Source organism: Zootoca vivipara, chromosome 16, assembly GCF_965207765.1.
Source record: "Zootoca vivipara chromosome 16, rZooViv2.hap1.1, whole genome shotgun sequence".
NCBI lineage: Eukaryota > Metazoa > Chordata > Lepidosauria > Squamata > Lacertidae > Zootoca > Zootoca vivipara.
The window spans coordinates 36,305,418-36,327,123 of record NC_142599.1 but is presented as its reverse complement, the minus strand read 5'-3'; the positions used below and the strand labels follow the sequence as shown (position 1 = coordinate 36,327,123).

The 21,706-nt window shown below is 42.7% G+C and overlaps 1 long non-coding RNA gene across 1 annotated transcript; it reads left to right on the top strand.

Annotated features, from left to right (window-relative positions):
• The first annotated feature begins 5,763 nt into the window (after nt 1-5,763).
• On the top strand, nt 5,764-7,951 carry LOC118076483 (uncharacterized). The gene is made up of 2 exons (XR_004691503.3): nt 5,764-6,004; nt 7,176-7,951. It is a non-coding gene; the product is annotated as an uncharacterized LOC118076483 (long non-coding RNA).
• The last annotated feature ends 13,755 nt before the right edge of the window (nt 7,952-21,706 follow it).

The window sequence follows — 21,706 nt, the reverse complement described above, 5'->3', positions numbered from 1 at the left end:
CCCCCCCCCTCCCACATGCTCCTTGGCTGGAGGACCTCATTGCAAAATTCAAAGAGATGCAAATTTCTTAGGCTGGCTGTGTTTCAGTTCAAGTAATATTTCAAAAAATGCAAGACACTTATGTAGGTTTTCCTTTAAAGGCCAATGGAATCAAATTTCTCCCCCATTTATAGCCAGCTCAGCTCTACCCATTAACAGCTTCTTACTGTCAACTGGTGCCTGCTGTCTGAGGCAGCTTCTTCCCCATGCCTTACAGTAGGGATGGTTCTGTTTGTTCCTTTGTATCACTCTTTCCTTTGTTCCACCCCTCCAGACTCCCAATTAAACTAAATTCACACCGTACATCTCAAGCACTATGATACCACTTTAAACAGTTATGGCTCCCTCCTCAAAGAATCCTGGGAGCAGTAGTTTGTTAAGGGATTAATGTTAAACTGTTCTTTTCTGCATTATTCCTGCTCGCTTTTGTCTAACTGAATTTAGCTCCAATACAGTGGTACCTTGGTTTAAGAACAGCTTAGTTTATGAACAACTTGGATTAAGAACGCTGCAAACCCGGAAGGAGGTGTTTTGGTTTGTGAACTTTGCCTTGGAAGCAGAACATGTTGAGTGTGTTCCATTTGTAAATTGAGATCCCCCGCTGCTATGGAAAAGCATGCCTTGGTTTAAGAACACTTTGGTTTAAGAATGGACATCCAGAATGGATTAAGTTCGTAAACCAAGGTACCACTGTACTTACATAGCCCCACCTGACTCAGAGTACATAGAAAAAACAGAGCTGTGTGTCATCGGCATACGGACACCATCAAGTTTCAAAATGTATAATGGTTTTGCCCTGTGGCTTCATATAAAGAGAATAGGGATAAGGAACTGAGCTTTGGATCCCATAATTTCAATTCCATGGGGTGGAGAAAATTTTCCCCAATGCCACCTTCTAGAACTAACCTTGGAGTTAGGAGCAGAACTACAATAGCACTGTGCCCCAAACAACCCACATGGCTGTCAGAGTAAGACACCATGGCTGGTGGTACTCAAAACCAACAAGAGATAATTAAAGCTACCTGAAGGAGCGTCTCCACCTCCATCGTTCTGCCTGGACACTGAGGTCCAGCGCCGAGGGCCTTCTGGCGGTTCCCTCGTTGCAAGAAGCGGTAGTAGCACCCACCCTGTGGAACGCCCTCCCACCAGATGTCAAAAAGAAAAACAACTACCAGGCTTTTAGAAGACATCTGAAGGCAGCCCTGTTTAGGGAAGCTTTTAATGTTTAATAGATTATTGTATTTTAACATCCTTCTGGAATGTATTTTAACATCCTTCTGGAAGCCCACGAAAAGTATTCAAGCACAAAAGCAGTCTCCTGTGGTTTGCAGCAGCTGGATATTCAGAAGCATTGCTTCCACCAGCTGTGGAGGCAAAGCATAGCTTTGATAGCCACTGATAGCCTTCGCCTCCACACACACATGTACCTCTTGCACAGTAGGTCATAATTTAGGGCAACCAAAATGGTTTCAGTCGCCTGAAATCCTGACTAATACCAGACTGAAAGAGATCAAGATGATCTATTTCCTCCAAGAACACCAAATAGCCTGCTGCAATGATCTTTGGTTTTACCCTCAGCTGCTTGGCAATTGCTGTTACTTCTGGTAATCATTTTCCAAATTGGACTTCTCTTCCTACAAACATTCCAGTTAACATTGGCAGATGGCAAGCACGCTGCAATTTGGGCCCAAATAATTACACCTTCCCTGCTATATCTTTCCAGGTAATTATTACCTGGTGTCCCAGGGCACCCAGCAATTACGAGATGTATCAATTCGTAGTGTCAACACCACCTGTAATAGCCAGTATTACCTGTGGTTTGAGCAACCTATTTCCTGTACTCAACTTGCGAATCACACTTTCAGTGTGGTCCAAGTGGGCAGAGCTCAGTCGCAAAGGTGTGGACCATTCTGCAACTCAAATGCCTGTGGAGGCATGTTCTTGCCTGGTAGCTTTGAGCAAATCAACGCACTTCCAACCACAGTTCATTATCTTAAGAACTGGGAGTCACAAGATGGTTGTCTGGAATGCTGCATGTAAGCAAAGCCGGAATAAGGTTTGCAACTGCCCTCACATTTAGAAGGTGAGACTTCTGGCAAGATGTCTCAGGGCTTCCATTGCCCTCCACTGTCCCCACCAGGGTTGTGTTTTTGGTGTGAGTGTGTGTGTGTGTGTGAAGCTGGTCAGCTCCTCCAGTTGCTATTCCTTTTTGCAATGCTTATTTTATTAAAATGCAAAATAAAGCATAGAACAAAATCATCACAGAAAGCAGGTATAAACGATCAACGCAAAGAGGGCCCAGAGACATCAGCAATACATTCCAGACTTTAGATAAAATAGAAACTATAGTTGGTCTATAAACAATTTTTTTAAAAAACACAATTGACAACGAGAGTTAGTGTGGTGTAGTGGTTAGAATTCAGGACTAGAATCTGAGAGAGCAGGGTTCAAATCCCCACTCGGCCATGAAGCTCACTGGGTTGTGACCTTGGGCCGGTCACTCAGTCTCAACCGAAACTATTTCACAGGGCTATTGTGAGGATAAAATGGGGAGAATGATGTATGCCAACTTGAACTCTTTGGGGGGAATATGGGATATAAATGTGAAAGATGGATAGACAGATTTGTTTTCTGGGGTGAGGGGAGGAGTTGTATTTCCAACAAACTTTAGCTTGTGAAACTCTACACATACTCCTTTATTATTAAGGTAAAGGTAAAGGGACCCCTGACCATTAAGTCCAGTCATGACCGACTCTGGGGTTGCAGCGCTCATCTCGCGTTATTGGCCGAGGGAGCCGGCGTACAGCTTCTAGGTCATGTGGCCAGCATGACAAAGCCGCTTCTGGTGAACCAGAGCAACACACGGAAACACCGTTTACCTTCCCACTGTAGCGGTACCTATTGATCTACTTGCAGTTTGACGTGCTTTCAAACCGCTAGGTTGGCAGGAGCTGGGACCGAGCAACGGGAGCTCACCCCGTTGCAGGAATTCAAACCGCCGACCTACTGATTACCAAGCTCTAGGCTCAGTGGTTTAACCCACAGCACCACCTGTGTCCCTTTTTTTATTATCCACAGCCATTTATAGATGGAGGGAGATTGGTTATGTTCTGAATTATTGATGCAAATAATAGTAATTTCAAACAAATAAATTTGTTCTTGGTTTTTTTGAGGTTCTCAGTTTATATTTTGATTTTCCTGGTAGGGCTGATTCCCATACCTTTGGATACCCTAAAGAAATATCTGCCCTGGTTAGATCCCTTGAAAATTGGGCTATCGTGACTCTGGCCACATTTAGCACATTAATAACAAACTCCTTACAGTGTAATCTTTTATCATTCTCTTCCAAAATGTTTTGGAGAGCCAGCTGCGAGGTGGGCATAGCTGCCAAGTTTTCCCTTTTATCGCGAGGAAGCCTATTCAGCATAAGGGGAAATCCCTTTAAAAAAGGGATAACTTGGCAGCTATGGAGGTGGGTAGTGTGCTACAATTTGTAATTGCATTTATCTCTTAAAACACAGAAAGCCCAGGACTTTTGTATTTTTCAACAATCCCAGGGATGTCTATAATTACATACTTGCTGTCATCCCCTACAACACTACGGTGAAAGTAAAATTTGTAATTAACATAGTTTTAATTGGTTTAATTCTCTCCTCGCCTTGTAGAGAAGACAAGGGAAGTTCCAAACAAGAGTTGGAAACAAACTACAAACATTAATTAATCAATACTACCTGTCAGGAAGTATTAAAATTCAAGTCCATCATGTTCAGAGCAGCTATTGAGTTTTGTATGTGGCTTGGACATGTCTTGGTGTTTGTTTGCTTGCATGTTGTCGTTTAGTCGTGTCTGACTCTTCGTGACCCCATGGACCATAGTACGCCAGGTACTCCTGACTTCCACTGCCTCCCGCAGTTTGGTCAAACTCCTGTTCGTAGCTTCGAGAACACTGTCCAACCATCTCATCCTCTGCCGTCCCCTTCTCCTTGTGCCCTCCATCTTTCCCAGCATCAGGGTCTTTTTCCAGGGAGTCTTCTCTTCTCATGAGGTGGCCAAAGTATTGGATCCTCAGCTTCAGGATCTCCCCTTCCAGTGAGCACTCAGGGCTGATTTCCTTAAGAATGGATAGGTTTGATCTTCTTGCAGTCCATGGGACTCTCAAGAGTCTCTTCCAGCACCATAATTCAAAAGCATCAATTCTTCGGCGATCAGCTTGCATAAACAGCACCAATCTGCCACAAACAGATTGTTATATTTCATTCTTTTACCCAGTGGCTGATTCGTTAGTTTTTGGGTTTTTTTCCTACTTGCCAAACCATCTTAAATCAGTTAGCTATTGTAGAACACATTCTTGAACACATTAGCTATTGTAGAACACATTGCTCACTGGAAGGACAGATCATGAAGCTGAGGCTCCAATACTTTGGGCACCTCATGAGAAGAGAAGACTCCCTGGAAAAGACACTGATGTTGGGAAAGATGGAGGGCACTAGGAGAAGGGGATGACAGAGGACAAGATGGTTGGACAGTGTTCTCGAAGCTACTAGCATGAGTTTGACCAAACTGCGGGAGGCAGTGCAAGACAGGAGTGCCTGGCGTGCTATGGTCCATGGGTCACGAAGAGCCGGACATGACTAAACAACTATACAACAACAAAACCACAACAGAACACATTAACATAAGTTGTTACATGGTACACGCAACACAGGTTCCCAACACGCACACTATCTCACAATGTAACACATTATTGAGAATCACGGTTTAAGTATCAATGCTAATTGCACATGCATATTAAACTACAATGATGTAATGATTTATATGATTTGTTAAAATGAAATCCTTTGTCTGAAATGTTATAGATTCCTCTGCCCGACCTTTGGGCGGGGTTGCAGTTTTGCGAAAAGATTCGACTGTAGCCTATTGCTTTGCAAAAAAACAAAATGGACTCCTAACTCCTCTTGTCTCTGAGTTTTATTGGTCTAACTCAGAAGATAAGCCATTTTTGGCTTGCAACACTGACTGTGGTTACACTACAACCCCCACCAGGCTTAGCTAGCATGGCCACTGGTCAGGGGTGGAGTAAGTAATGAGCAATCATCATGACTTGGAGCCATTGATAGCCTCCATGAATTTGTCTATTGCTATGTTAAAGTCTTTCAAGGTTAGTTGCCATCACTATATATTAATGAGTGAATTTCATAGTTTAACCATGCAGTGCATGAAGAAATCATTCCTTTCGTCTGACCTGCATCTTCCAACATTCAGCTTCATTGGATGACCCCATTGGGTTGTAGTATTATGAGAGAGGGTCCACTTTGTCCACACCAACATAATCTCACAGGCCTCTATCCCCTTACTTGCCTATTCTCTAAAGAGTTGCAAGCTTTTCAATTGTTGCAACCTTTGCTGATATGGCTCCAGCTCCTCGCTCATTTTGGTTGCCTTATTCTGCACCTTTTCCAGACCCCCATCTTTTCAGGGGTCTTCCATGAAGGGAGAATGGAGTGGCCAAATTAGTGGCTTCAAGGCATTGACAGTGACTCTATCCTGAAGACCACTAACACCAGCTATGTCCCGAAACCATTTGTTGATAGGGATGTACAATTTTCCGGGAAGCAGCTTCATGAAGACGAAATGCTGAGTCATGACACTTTGTCCATGCAAGGCTGAAATATTCATCATGCAGTCACTGGTATTGTAACATTTCTCTCGATACTGAGTTCGAGAGAAATGTATGATGAAAGTGAGGTGATAATTCATGAATATTAGATTATCAAGGAAAGGGTGTCACCTTTTTGCAGCAACCTGGGGTGTTCCCTCTGGCAATTTATCAGCTCACCATCATACCCCCTGGGGGAAAAAAGAAGAAGTCTTAAACATGCTTCCTCCTACCAAGCAGTATAAAAAGCCTGTGCTCTAGGCTTCTTCCAAATACTTATCTTAATTTCTGCACTTCTCAGAGAAATAGGTAAGTCCACTGAGATTCTGGAACTGTGGTCATTTCTTCTTCTTCTTCTTCTTCTTCTTCTTCTTCTTCTTCTTCTTCTTCTTCTTCTTCTTCTTCTTTTTCTTCTTCGTGTGCCACAGTCCTGCAGGAGTCTGTCAGTAGCTGTTGATTGCTGAGGATAAGTAGGCTTAGGGATTTGCTCCATTGGGTTTCAAGCAAATCGGCCTGTGTTGCTTCTTCTTCTTTGCATGTTGGAATATTGTAGTGGGTTGGGGTAGTCCAACTGGCAAAAGCTCTCTGGGGCTTACAAATATAGGTGAGGAACATGCAGTCTTCTAGATGTCATTGGACTCCATCTCTCCAACAAATGGGAGCTGCAGTCCAGCAACTTCCAGAGTGCCGTAGGTTCCTCACCACTGATTTACCAGCATAGATGAGAATCTTCCTTGAATATTGTTATTGGAGTAGAAAGTCCAATGTAGATTGCTTCCTTTTCAGTAGAATTCAAAACCTTTGTGGTAGAGTTATGGTTGCCAGTTGTTGCCACAGGTTCCTCAACACTGATTTACATGCTTAGATGAGATACTTGATTGAGGTTTATCATTGGTCCAAATGGGAGATAGCTTCCTTTTTGCTAGAACCCACAAGCTTTGCAGTAGCAATAGCAGTGGCGGCGGCAGTTGTTGCTTTCTACATAGCTCTACCATGAAGCTGTGAGTCCCAACAAGAGGAAACTACTAGGCCCTTGGGCTATCTATCCTAAAATGTGTCAGGTTTCTTGGTGTCAGGCTGAAGTACTTCTCATTCTTTCTATGATAGGTCCTTTAAACTGATACCACCACTATTTAGACCTGAGACCTTCTGCACTTTCTCATTTGGTTATGGGAATTGCTTATATCGAGCCAGAAGGCTGGCTCATCTAAATTGTAGAGTTGGAGGAGGCCATGTAGATTTACAAGAACCAACTTTCTACTCAATGAGGAAAATACAGAGCTAGATAAACCAGAATATATTACTGCCCAGCTATGAGTCCCACAAAGAGGAAGTTGCCAATCAATCAGATTATTTTTTTCCATGGTGTGCAAGTAGATGGCCTTTTGGTCTGATCCAACAGAGCCCTTAACCAGTGTATGTCTCAAACAACTTATCTTTATTGCCAACTCTGCATAATGCTTACTCCATCTTCCTTCAGATCCACCTCTAAACCTCAAAGATGTCTGCTGGCCGTCGTTCTGGTATGTGGCAGGATTCTTGCTACGCCCAGTGCCCTCCTTCAACAGTGACCATCCAGCCACCACCTTTTGTCCTGACCATCCCAGGGCCAGCTCTCTGTTGCCCTGACCAGCCTTTTGCCATTCAGCAGTACAACCCATGTGCTGACAGATATGGTGGTGGCAGATCTTCTCTATATGCCAGTGGTGGCTCCAACATGTCCGAGTTCTACTCTCAGCCCCAGCTACCATGGAGCCAATTCTAAATCAAGACCAAAGAAGGATGTGCATGGAAGAACGATAGGGCAAACAAAAAGAAAGGAAGAGCTGGACCAGTTCCTACCACTGCCTTCTGAGATATTGAACACCCAGCGTCAGAACTGGCACAAGCAACAGCCTGTGGCATCTGAATTGGGCATTGTGGAATTGGGAGAAACAGCCAGAGAGAGATTGCTATATGAACGCCACACTGGGGCCCTTCCCTAAAACCCCCAGTGTAATGTCCTAAGAAGATCTCTCTCCACCCAAAAAGAAAAAGAAAATGCAACCCTGATTGTGAATGCTCCCATTTCTGAACATGCATTGTATACCATTTGGATTTGTGATCTTCTTCCATCCTGTTCTAAGACCCTTGCTTTCTTGCAGGAAGAAAGTATTATGGAACATGGTGTCTTTCAGTCTGTATTCTATTTGCCCTTTTCACTGAACTATTTTCATCTCTTTGCTCTTGTATTAAAATTTCCATTGCATCGTAAAACATTTGCCTCCCGTTTTTCTTCTATGGTTGAACTGAAATGTGGCAATGCGTAGGGTTCCCTTCTTGCCTCCTGTCCAGAAAGTGAGTTGACTGGATGTCAGGGGACCACCAGGGGTCAGCGGAGAGCCCAGTGGAGCGGTGCCAGGTTTCCAGGAGGTTGGCCGTTCTGAAAGCGGTGTTGAGGCTCCCGAGGCGGAGAGGGGGTCTGAGGATGCTGATGACTCACAGTTTCACCAGGGAAGGTCTGAAGCGTCGGACCCGAGCATGGTGGAGGGGGAGGTGTCAGAAACCAGGGAACCTGCTCAACAGTTGAGCAGCTCAGGGGGTGAAGGAAATGCTCCTGCTTCTTCACCCCAGGAGCGAAGGGGGGGGGGCAAGTGCAAAGAGCAGAGGCGGAGACTGAGGGCTCCAAAGTTCCTATGTTGGCAGCAATCTAGACACGCACCACTTCCGGATTCTGACTCGGACTAAATGCTCATGGACATTATTGCTCTGTCTTGTACATATGTATATAAATAAACTCTGTAAAAACCAGTTACAGAGTTTGGAGCACGTTACTCATGAGAAAACAAAACAGTGCCCTTACACCTAGACCAGCTTAGCGTCAGCACAGTTGCAGCAGCATCCCGTTCCATATGATACCTTGGGGCCCTCATTCTACATCAGAAATGTCTTCCAGAGAACCATTAGAAACCCTTAAATAAGTGGAGTTGAACAGCGGAGTTGAACAGATCACATTAATGGAGACTGCTTTGTTTCACAGAATTTATGCTGTCCTTCAACAACCATTTCCAGCACAGTTTTATTTTGCTAATTTAAGTACTTAAATAGATCCAAATTGCATGTTTGTGTGAGAGTTCATAAGGTGGTGTACAACCTAAAATCACAGCATTACTTCCAAATTACAGTAAAAAATTATGACAATTATGAAAAAGTATGGTGTGAGATAAAAAGGACTCTAGAAATATGGAGTAGAATGAACCTCTCCCTATTAGGAAGAATTGCGGCGATAAAAATGAATGTGCTGCTGAAAATGTTCTTTCTTTTTCAGACAGTCCCAGTAATGCTTAATGATGATTGCCTCAAAAGGATATCTCCAAATTTGTCTGGAGGGGGGGGGGGCAAAAGGCCAAGGGTTAAACATAAGATACTTACAGATAAAAAAGAAAGAGGAGGCTTTGCCCTCCCAGACCTTAAATTATATAATGAGGCTGCATGCTTGGTTTGGATTAGGGGCTGGATAAAACTGGAAAAGGAAGAAGCATTAGATTTGGAAGGACATGGCAAAATATGTGGATGGCATGCATACCTATGGTATGGGAAAGGAAAAGTACATAAAGGATTTTATAACCATATAATAAGGAAATAATTAATGAGAGCGTGGGAAAGGTATAAGGATTTAATAGAACAAAAAACACCTTGGTGGTTATCACCAATAGAAGCTTTGTTACTCAAACCACTTGGCAAAAAATAGAGATTTATTGAAATATCAAGTTGGAAAATGGAAATTAAAAGACTAAGAAGAAATTAAACATCATTTTCAGAGTTGGTTCCATTACAGACAATTAAATGAGATGTTTAAGGAGGATAAAAGAAAGGGTTTAGCTATACAATTTCTAGATTTCAAAAGGAGGTTATAGAAGAATACGTGAAACTACTGAAGAAAGCATACAGCATTCTGCTAGAATGGGAAACAAAAGACGAAGAGGTCAAATCGGTTATGATCAAATGGGCGCAAGATATAGGACAAAATATACAATTTGAGGATTGGGAAAAATTGCGGAAGGTAGATTTGAAATTTACAGACTGTTCTCTTTTGAAGGAAAATTACATGAAAATGATGTACAGATGGTATATTACACTAGTAAAAATGGCAAAAATGTATAAAACCGGGTCAAACATATGTTGGAAATGTAAAGAAAAAGAAGGTACTTTATATCATATTTGGTGGGAATGTAGAGAAGTAAAAAAAAAAAATTGGGAGATGATATATAATGAATTGAAAAAGATGTTCAAAATGACACACACACACACACACACACACACACACACACACATTTTTGTTAGAACTTATTTATGTATGCTACAATAGCAGCAAGAGTCTTGTTAGCACAATGATGGAAGAATGAGGAAATCCCAATGCAAGAACAATGGCAAGAAAAACTGATGAGTTATGCGGAGTTGGCAAAGTTGACATATAAATTATGTGAGAAGGACAACTTTTTACAAACTATTTAAAAAGACAACAAAAGGGTATGTACAATTTTATAACATGCAGAGAGGGGAGCTGAGGGAAGTCCTGAGAGGGTGGGAGAGGGAGGGAAGGGAGGGGGAAAGGGGGGGTGGTAATTGGTTATGTTATTGGTAATTTGTATTGTTGAATAACAATTATTTTTAAAAAAGCTTATTTTCAATAAAAATATATTATTATTATTATTATTATTATTATTATTATTATTATTATTATTATTTTAAAAAACAAATTACAGTAGAAAAAAGTTAAATAGTCTATTCTGCCCGGACACTGAGATCCAGCGCCTAGGGCCTTCTGACGGTTCGCTACGAGAAGCCAAGTTACAGGGAACCAGGCAGAGGGCCTTCTTGGTAGTGGCTCCCACCCTGTGGAATGCCCTCCCACCAGAGGTCAAAGAGAACAACAATTACCAGACCTTTAGATGGCATCTCAAGACAGCCCTGTTTAGGGAAGCTTTTAATGTTTGATGGATTTCTGTATTTTAATATTTTGTTGGAAGCCGCCCAGAATGACTGGGGGAACCCGGCCAGATGGGTGGGGTATTAATAATAATAATAATAATAATAATAATAATAATAATAATAAGATCCACTTCAGTAGAAGTTAGTTGGCAAGAAATCCCAGAGACTTTGAAAGCCCTGTCTGAATGATTCCTGCTGGGTTAGCAAGTCTTGAGCTTATGAATTCGTGAACTGCTGTGGTCAGACTGTCTTGGTCCGCCAATCAGATTCTAATAGCAAATTCATTAAATAAATGCCACCCCTCCCATGCACATGAAAGGGCTATGAGCAGGCTCAGGAAGAAAACAGAACGTCTCTAGAAGAACAAAACAAATTCAGCTGGGTCTATCAAAACAGCCCAATGAGGGCTGAGCTTGTGCAGGGGACACAAGACACAGTATTTGGGGTGTGGGAATGGAAAACTGGGAGGGGTGTTTAGGAGAATGGAATGGAGTAGCTTATAAGAGGGCCTGGTTGGCTGGAACTCTGAGTAACATCTACTCAATCATAACCAAGATGGCATTAGTGGACATCCGTCTTTGGAGTCAACCTATCTTTGAAGAAAGATAACAAAGAAGCAAATGAGAAATTTTATTTATTAAAACGTTACTTCTCAGCATCCAATTTCAGGGTATCCATGAGGCCCCCATCATATCACCCTTGAGACTATGTGGCCCTCAGAAGAAAAATAAGGTTGTCCACCTCCCCTGTATCATCTTCTGTTTTGATGGCTTACTGTAGCTCACCAGAATATTGAATCAGTAGAAACATCCTCGTGTGGCAAGATTATACCCATCCGTCCTTGTTCGTGCACAGCTTAAACACAAGAAACCAGGGACACATTGATCGTTTTGATGATTCCTTTGATTTCAATTGACGAAACCTCAGGAATTGAGAGATTGCATCTCATACAAGAATGTGGCTTTAGCTTGCTATGAGGAAAAGGACCTGTAGGGTGTAGCTTGCATGTGCTATTGTTCTGAGGTTTGTGAGCAACTCATGCTCATAAACAGAGTGCGCAATTACTTACTGTAATTATAAGTTCTTTCCACATGGAAAACATTCAGCTGGGAGGCAGAGCCCTGTCTGAAGATGCAACAAGCAACGTCAGATGCCGGCATCTGAAGTCATTCTACATTGCTCTTCTTGTTTTAACAAAACTTTGATATTGCTGGTATGTAGTGCTGATGACTAGGAAATAAAATCTGAAAACGTGACTTTTAGGATCTTAGTATTTTGGAGTTGACAAGGACCATCAAGGCCATGCAACCCACTACCACCCTCTGCTCAATGCAGGGATCTTGCAAGTACAGTATAACACTCCTGAAAAATGGCTGCCCAGAGGCTGTTTGCTCCACCATCAAACAATTCTTAACAATTAGGAAGATTCTCTGGACATTGACCATGGAAGCATAGGCAAACAATCTCGCTTCTGCTAAAATATTTGGAATTGCAACCCCTAACAGATCCACTGCAGATCACCCAGAGAATGACCTGCAGAGAGTGACCTACCTTCTCACCACTGTTGCCCTCAAGCAGTCTGGTAGAAGCTTTCAAGTTCTCATTGAGAACAATCTCTTTCTTGGGGCTAGAGGAGCATCTGTTCCAAGATTTGTTCATTTTCTGTTGGAAAACATGGACCATATGCTCTCCAGGGGGTACCTCCCAGAGCATCTCCACCTCCTCATTATCTAATACAGGTGTGGATAGATTGTGTCTCCCAATTGTTGCTGAACTACAGCTCCCATCACATGTTGGCCATGCTTGCTGGGGGTGATGGGAATTGTATGTCATCTATTATCCAGGGGGGAAATGATCTTCACCCTTCCTGTACAGCAAAATTTGGAAGCATATTTCAAACCTTTCTACTTGGATGAAACACCTCTGAAATGTCCTGGGAAATTATAAGACTTTCAAGAAGGACCATAGTGGTTTGGGTTATGGAGTTTTACTTCAGAGTATTTGTTCCATACACCTCTACCTGAGATCCACATAAAGCAGTCGTGCAGATTGTCCTTGAACTAAGAGGTATTGCTAGCTTCACCAATAGTGATTTTGCTGCCCTCAAAACCCATCAACTGTTTCTCCCAATTCGAATAAGGCTGGGCCAAAACCAACCTCTCATACTCTAATGGTCTGCAGCTAGAAACACCTACCCTACAAATTTTGCATTTCACTCAATTTTGCAAGACAATTTTGCAACAAAAGAATATGTTCAAAAGCAGAGAAAGGGAGGGGCATGAAAATGTTTTTATGCCTGCAAAAATGAAAAGTTGTTGTGCATGCTAGTAAGGGAAATTGTTTGCAAAAATGTGTGAAGGAGGGAAAATGCAGACAAATTGTGTGCTTTTGTGAAAATGTGAACTAACATGTTGATGAATTTCTATGAGGATTTACCGGTAATAGCACATCTGAACTGATGCAGAAATATGGAGAACTGAATTTAAGACTGGAGAAATGAGAAAATGAGAGAATCTGATGGAACAGAAATCAACTCATGTGTTATCAAATGTCATTCCTGCAAGATTCCAATACAAACAACCTGTTTCATTATCTACCTTTTCTTTCCTACATTTCTGCCTTCTTTGCCCACTTCTCTCCTCTCCCTCCTACTGAAACCCACTGGGGGAAAACTTCTGGGAGAGGGGAAGACCAGCAGGAAGCTACAAAGAGACTGTAGTTATAGGATCCGGTGACTGTCAGGAACCAGCAAAATGGAGTGAGGAAGTCCAATTGTTTTGATTTGTTTGACAAAGTTCCATTGAAAGTCTTTGGATGCTTCCCCCAAACATGAATCTCCAAGTCCACCATGGACTTTTGCTGCAGTCAAAACAAAACACACTGGATTTACACAGGCAAAGAGAAAGGAAGGCTAATGGGGAATGCATCCCTGGGGATGAAGGAAGAAAGCCCACTTCTTCCAAAGCCTGGTGTATTCAAGGTTTACTCTCAGCAATCTTTAGATCTGGGACAGAATGTGCCAGAGCAAGGGAGCAGGGAACAGCCTTTGCTAAGGCTGCTGCTAAGGCGGAAGGCAAGTGGGGGCAGCCCAAACCAGCCCAGCCCGTGATGCTGATTGTTGATTGCAGTATAATAGTTACTTATTAAATCATATTGTGCGCATGTGGTTTCACCAGCCTAGCTGGCACCACTGTGGATAGAAGGCTGCTGTTTGGAAGGTATGAAATACAGCTCTCTGCTTTCCTGCCTCCATACTTCTCCAACTGCACACACAAAAAAACCTTTAGCAGTTTCTGCACTATAGAATGCTTTGATGGATCTCCAGTGAGTGCCAGTGGTGGTGTGGTGGTTAGATTGCTGGATTGCGACCTTGGGAGAGTAGAGTTTGAATCCCCTCTTAACCATGAAGGTTACTAGGTGACCTTGGGCCAGTCCCTGTCTTTCAGCCTAAGCTAGCTCACGGGGTTGTTGTGGGGATAAAATGAGGACAGGGAGAACCTGCAGGCCACCTTGAGCTCTGTGAAGAAGAAAAAGGGATATCAATGCAATAAAAGAAAGAAAGAATTTATATCTCACACAATAGGGATAACTGTTGGAAGAGCATCAAAGGTCCCCATGCACAGCCCTAATGCAAACTTATGTCCTCCTTTGCCCTTGGTTTTGCCCTCTCTATTGTTGGAAATTCAAAAGTGGTTACCCTAACCAGCAGCAGTGGTGAGTGGCACCCACTGGGACTGGTGAGGTGGAATACATGGAGCCCAAACAGTAGGTGGCGCCAGAGCCAATGGCAGCCAGATCCCTACTACAGTGGAACCTCGGGTTACGTACCTAGAATCATAGAGTTGGAAGAGACCACAAGGGCCATCCAGTTCAACCCCCTGCCAAGCAGGAAACACCATCAAAGCATTCCTGACAGATGGCTGTCAAGCCTCCGCTTAAAGACCTCCAAAGAAGGAGACTCCACCACACTCCTTGGCAGCAAATTCCACTGCCGAACAGCTCTTACTATCAGGAAGTTCTTCCGAATGTTTAGGTGGAATCTTCTTTCTTGTAGCTTGAATCCATTGCTCCGTGTCCACTTCTCTGAAGCAGCAGAAAACAACCTTTAACCTTATTCTATATACAGGTAGGTAGCCGTGTTGGTCTGGGTCGAAGTAAAATAAAAAAATTCCTTCAGTAGCACCTTAAAGACCAACTAAGTTTTTATTTTGGTATGGGCTTTCGTGTGCATGCACACTTCTTCAGATACCTGAAGAAGTGTGCATGCACACGAAAGCTCATACCAAAATAAAAACTTAGTTGGTCTTTAAGGTGCTACTGAAGGAATTTTTTTATCTTATTCTATATGACATCCTTTAATATATTTGAACATGGCTATCATATCACCCCTTAACCTTCTCTTCTCCAGGCTAAACATACCTGATCTGTTCCGGGGTACCGTTTGCAACCCAAAAAGTACGTAACCTGAACAGCGCTTTTGCGCATGCCCGGAAGGAAACACTTCCAGGTCCGCCGCATTCGTAACCCGAAAGTATGCAACCCAAAGCGTACATAACCCGAGGTATGACTGTACTTGTAACTTCTTCTCCTTCCTCTTCCCTGATGTGTTCTACAAGGGACAATATGGAGGGCTTGTAATGGGGCCCTTTATATGCCCAGCTGTCCTTTGTCAGCAACAAATTGTCTCTGTTTTTTGTGTTGAATATATGCTATATGCTTTTTGCTTCGACTCAGACCTACCTGTAATTATATGCTATATGGTAATTTATGGACCTAATAGGTATCTAAAGCCATTTGCACATAACAAAATATGTATTTTATTGAAGTAATTGTTGAACTGAAATACAATTAAGGCGTAGTATATTATTAGTGAAATAATTATTAAGCTCTAACTTAAAATGATTTTTTATTCATAACAAACCTAATAATGCAAACACATAGGCATTTGGCAATAACAAACGTTCCTTTAGAAGCACATTTTTTCTTCCTTTAAATGTTTTGGGGGGCCCCAAGAGAGTGGGACCCTAAGCTATAGATTGTTTAGCTTATACGTAAATCCAACACTGGGATGGGGAAAAAAAAGTTTCGGTGTGGACCTGTGTCTGTAAATAATCACAGAACTGAATCATAGAATTGTGGAGTTGTGGAGTTGGAAGGGAAACTCTGTGTCAACTAGTCCAACCCCCTGAAAAAGGAGTGCAGGGTGGGGCAAAAAGGTTAGTGTGGCTAAACCCTAAGACTAAGGAGAAGGAAGCTAGCAGACATTGCCACCCTGTGGACTGGTTTTAAGAAGGCAAACAGAGTTTTGTGGAATTCTGCCTCATTGATCCTGATGAGCCAGTCTCCACTGCAAAGTAGTGGTAGCATCTTGAGTCTCCAGATCCAACCCCCTTTCTAATATCCAGTTCATAGAATCATAGAATTGTGGAGTTGGAAGGGACCCCATGGGACTAAAGCATCCATGACAGTTGGCCAGCCAACCTCTGCTTTAAACCCTCCAAGGAAGGAGAATCCACAACCTCCTGAGGGAAACCATTCCACTGTAAAATGGCTCTTACTATCAGAAAGTTCTTTCTGATGTTTACATAGAATCTCCTTTCTTGTAACATGGAGCCATTGGTTCGAGTCCTACCCTTCAGAGCAGGAGAAAACAAGCTATGTGTTCCATCTGACAGCTCTTGAGATATCTGAGACTGAGATATCTCTCAGTCTTTTTTTGTTCAGGCTAAACATACTCAGCTTATGCAACCATTCCTCACAAGCCCTGGCTTCCAAGCGCTTGATCATCTAGGTTGCCCTCCTCTGCACACAGTTGCAATGACAGAAAAGCAAGCAAATTGCCCAGAAAATCCCTCCATTTCAGGACTAGATTCAGAGCTGTGTATCTTTGATAGGAGCCTGTTGATGAAATAAGGAGTTGGCCGGGTGAAATTTCTGTGAATCCTGGAAGGATTTTTATTTTTTTATGCAGATAGGTTGGGCTACTCTAGTGAATTGGGCATGTGTTTGTGTCTCTGCACCTTCGCTTGTGTCATGTGATTGGCTCCCCTTTCTTGACAATAGTTATCACCTGATTTGGGTTTAATGGCAGCTGATGTATTGGCAGAGTTTCACCTCAAGGGAGAGGGAGTGTTGACCTTACAGTCCTATTCTTTTATGAGCTGAAAATAAAAGGATGGCTAGATGAGAGAAGGATTCTTAGACTACCTCCCTCCTGATACGTTCCCCACCAACAATTTTTAAGCTCAAGTGGCAGGAACTTAGAAACATCAGAATAGCCCTGCTGGATCAGGCTAGTGGACAGTCTAGACCAACATCATGTTCTCACAGTGGCCAACCAGGTGCCTCCATGGGAAGCCCACAAGCAGGAGCAGAGCACAACTGCAATGATCTCCACCCGTGGTTACCATCAGCTGATATACAGATGTTAACAGCCTCTGACAACATACAAATCATAGCTAGTAATATTGTGTTTTCAAGTTGTAAACCATTTTGTGATATGTTATAGAAAACTGTGTGTTGTAAATATTTAAATCTATAAAATAAAATATATAGAACCGTACTGGAAACGCTTGTTGAAGGACAACATAAAATCTATTTTTAAAAGTGGCTTATCTATTCTGTTGTTCAACAGAAAAGTGGCTTGTTGATTCTGTTGTTCATGGCGTGCTCTGGTCCATGGCATCACGAAGAGTTGGACACGACTAAATGACCAAACAACAACAACAACTTATATATATATATATATGGCTTGTGCTTCTTTAAAAATGAGCTGATTGGCTTGATGGCTCTATGAAATCCACTTATCGTAGAGAATGAGGGCTCCAAGGTATCATGAAGGCAGATGTGGCTGTAGCTGTGTTGAAACTAAGTTGTTGCAGTGCCTGGACAGGAAGCAACAATGGAAGCCCACATAAGTGATTTTCGATCCAATTCAAATTTTAATATGAAAGCAAACATATAGGAATAACCCGGTCAGAAGTGCAAATACGATGCAAAAAGAAGTACTGGATGCACACAATTCTCAACCTGTTGCTAAGATCAAGTTGTCAGCAGACAGTAAGAGGATTTTAATACAAGGATTTTAAATTCAACTGAAATAGGCAAAACATATAGACATAAGGAAAATATGCATGCATTGTGGATGGTCAACATTTCAGGTAGGAGCTGTGGGAGCTGATCCATCTCTTCTTGTTTTCTCCATCGTTCTTCCTTGGATCTTCCACTTTGGTCTTGGTTTAAAGCCAGCGGCTACCACTGCTATATGTGTTGCTTGGCAGGGCCTGGGTGTAGAACTCGGACATGTTGGAGCCACCACTGGCGTACAGAGAAGATCTGCCACCACCATATCTGTCAGCACATGGGTTGTACTGCTGAATGGCAAAAGGCTGGTCAGGGCAACAGAGAGCTGGCCCTGGGATGGTCAGGACAAAAGGTGGTGGCCGGATGGTCACTGTTGATGGGGGGCACTGGGCATAGCATTGATTATTCCATCCACCACGGCCAGCAGACATCTTTGAGGTTCAGAGGTGGACCTGAAAGAACATGGAGTCAGCTTCATGCAGAGTTCCCAATGGAGACAACAGGTTTGATATTAACACTGGTTAAGAGCTCAATAAGACGCCAAAAGGCCATCTAGTTCCATACTATGGGATATATATACCGTATTTTTTGCTCCATAAGACACACCTTTTTTCCCCCTAAAAAGGGGGAAATGTCTGTGCGTCTTATGGAGCGAATGTGTGGTCCCTGGAGCCCAATTGCCCAGGGGCAAAAAGCAGGTCGTGCTGTTTTTCTTGTTCTTTTTTAGAAAGAGCCAAAGGCTAACAAGAGGGAAAGAGGGGTGTGGAAAAGAAGCCACTCAGCAGCTGATTGCAAGAGATCGGGGAGGTAGATAAGGGACGCTAACTCCCTTCTGGCCCCGCCCCCCTGCCCAGGCCTCCATTGTTGAATGTTCTGCAGAGGGAGGCTGTTTGTTTCCCCAGCAACATGCGACTGACTGATTGGATTATCTGGTTGATTAGATTATCAGAAGCTGCAGAACTGTGAGTTGAACAGGATTTTTTCCCTTTGCAAATTAAGCTCAACAACTTTGAGCTCATCCTTTAAAAAATGGGGCTTTTCCTCTTTGCAAAAGAAGCTGCACAACTGTGAGCTGATCCCTGCAAAAACAGGGCTTTCCCCCTTTCCTCCTCTGAAAACTAAGTGTGTCTTATGGTCAAGTGTGTCTTATGGAGAAGAAAAATTCGGTATATATCCATGGAGTCAATAGAGGGATTTTTTTTTTCATCCTCCCCTTTGCATAGTAAACAAAAAAACAAAACAAAACAAAAAACAAAAAAACATTTGCTGCCATTCAATGAAGCTGAATTGCAGAAGATTCAGCATAGAGAAAAAGGAAGTTATCTGCCACACAGCATATTGTTAGACTGTGGAATCCACTTCCACAAGATGCCTGGATTGGTCAACAACTTTACAGGCTTTACAGGTGGTTTATATACAGGAACATACAAAACTGCCCTATACCAAGTCAGGCCAATGTTCCATCCAGCTTGGCTTTGTGCTCATTGACTGCCAGTGGCTCTCTGGGAGTTCAGACAGGGGTGTCTCCTACCCAGAGATGCCAGCGACTGAAACTGAGACCTTCTGCAAGCATGGTGGATGCTCTCCCACTGAGCTATAGCCTTCCCCACAAATTAACTGCAGATAAAGCTATCAAAGCCTACAATGGTTGTATACTACCTCATTGTTCTCTAAGCTAAAGTCTCAAATACTGTGGTATTTCCCTGTAAGGTAGTGATTCCATAAAGCTGAAGAGTTTAGGGAGTCTTGGTTTTGCTTGGTGATACCATCAGAATAAGAACATGAGAACTTCAGAACATAAGAAGAGCCCGCTGTATCAGGATAATGTCCATCCTGTTCTCACAGAGGCCACCCAGATGCCCCCATGGGAAGCCCTCAAACAGGAACTGAGCACAAACCACTCTTGCCTTCTGTGGTTTCCAGCAACGGATATTCAGAAGCATTACTGCCCCTGACAGTGGAAAGAGAACATGGCTATTGTGGCTAGTAGTCACTGACAGCCTTATCTGCCATGAATTGTAAAGTCATCCAGAAGAATGGCCATCATTGCCTCCTGTGGGTTAGAATACCATAACCACCTCTAGTTAAAATGGATATCAGTTAGCTGATTTTGAAAAGCCATCAACCTGAGACCTTGGAGAACATTGAGCTAAAGGAAGAGCTTCCCCAAGAGATAGCTGTCCATCTTATGGGAGGGGGGGAATGCAATGCTAAGCTTACTCAGAGCAGACCCATTGGAGTTAACAAACATAGCCAAGTTAGATTCATTAATTTTGATGGGTATATAATGAGCTGGACTTCATTGAATAAAACCCTCTGAATTTAACGAAGCTCTAGGTTCCATTACTGGTACAAGCAGAAGGGTTCTTCCATTCTAGAGGTCTTCAAGCATACACTGGGCAGTAATATATTCTGGAATATCTAGCTCTGTATTTTCCTCATTGAGTAGAAAGTTGTTCTTGTAAATCTACATGGCTTCCTCCAACTCTACAGTTTAGATGAGCCAGTCTTCTGGCTCGATATAAGCAATTCCTGTAACCAAATGAGAAAGTGCAGAAGGCCCCAGGTCTAAATAGTGGTGGTATTAGTTTAAAGGAAACCTGACACATTTTAGGATAGATAGCCCAAGGGTCTGGTAGTTTCCTTGGTGAGACTCACAGCTCATGGTAGAGCTATGTAGAAGGCAACAACTGCTACAACCACTGCTGCTGTTACTGCAAAGCTTGTGAGTTCCAGCAAAAAATGAGATTATCTTCCATTTGGACCATCTATTCTAATGATATTCAACCAAGTATCCCATCTAAGCATGTAAATCACTGGTGAGGGATCTGTGGCCCTCCAGAAGTTTCTGGATTGTTGCTCCCATCATCCTTGGCCATTGTACCTGTTGATGATGTTGGAGTGCTGGAGTCCATAGGTTCTTCACCTTTACTGCAAACCCCAGAGAAGTCTTTCCCACCAAAGTGCTCCAGCAACAACTGACATGCACCCTACATAACCTTTGTAAACCTAGAAAATGTACATCCTAGAAAATGTGTACATCCAAAAATCGTGCCCGCTTTCTCAGACCCCAAGTGGACTTACCTAGTTCTCTAAGAAGCAGGAATGCAGAGAAGTGTTTGGAAGCAACCTAGAGGATGGGCTTTTTATACTGTGTCTTTGGTGCCCTGGAACATACTTAAGACTCCCCCCTTTTTAAGGGGTGTATGATGACAGGTTGTTAAATTGTCATAGGTAAATCCCCAGATTGCTATGAAGAGGTGACACCCTTTCCTTGATAATCAGAATACTCACCTCACTGAATACTCACCTCACTGTCATCATAGGGTTCTCACAAACTCAGTATCAAAACATTACAAATCTTTCAACATACTGATTGCTGCAGGGATAGTGTGCCAAATCAGCATTTCCTCTTCACAAATTTGCTCTCCTAACTGGTATATCACATTCAACAAGTTGTTATGGGACACAGCTAATGTTAGTTGCAATCAGGATGGAGTCACAGCTGTTATCCTCCAACCAGTAAGGTGACCACTAAGTCATAAAAGTCCCCTGAGAATTTGGGAATCTGGAAAAAAAGTGTCAAATAAGGCAACCATAATGCAGCTTCCTATATTCCAATGTTGCTAATTAAATATTGTCTCACCCCTTTAAAGATGTAACCGGTCACTGTATTTTGCCAGGGATGTAGATACCAACTCATCAGGAGGTCTGATGGTTAGATTCATGCAATGTTGGGATCAGGCCCTTGGACACATCACATATCAAGACAAGTGATGTCTCTTATTGCCTTTTTGGTGCCTGTTAATGCAAAATCTGTCTCCTAACTTCTCTACGTTTCAAATATCTGGTACAATGGCTTATTTCCAAAGTTAGGTGGGTTCCAGGCAAAGTTTCTCCGGTCCTTAGTACAGGTCCCAAATTGATTCCTGGAAACAGGTGAATGCCCGTTTCCCA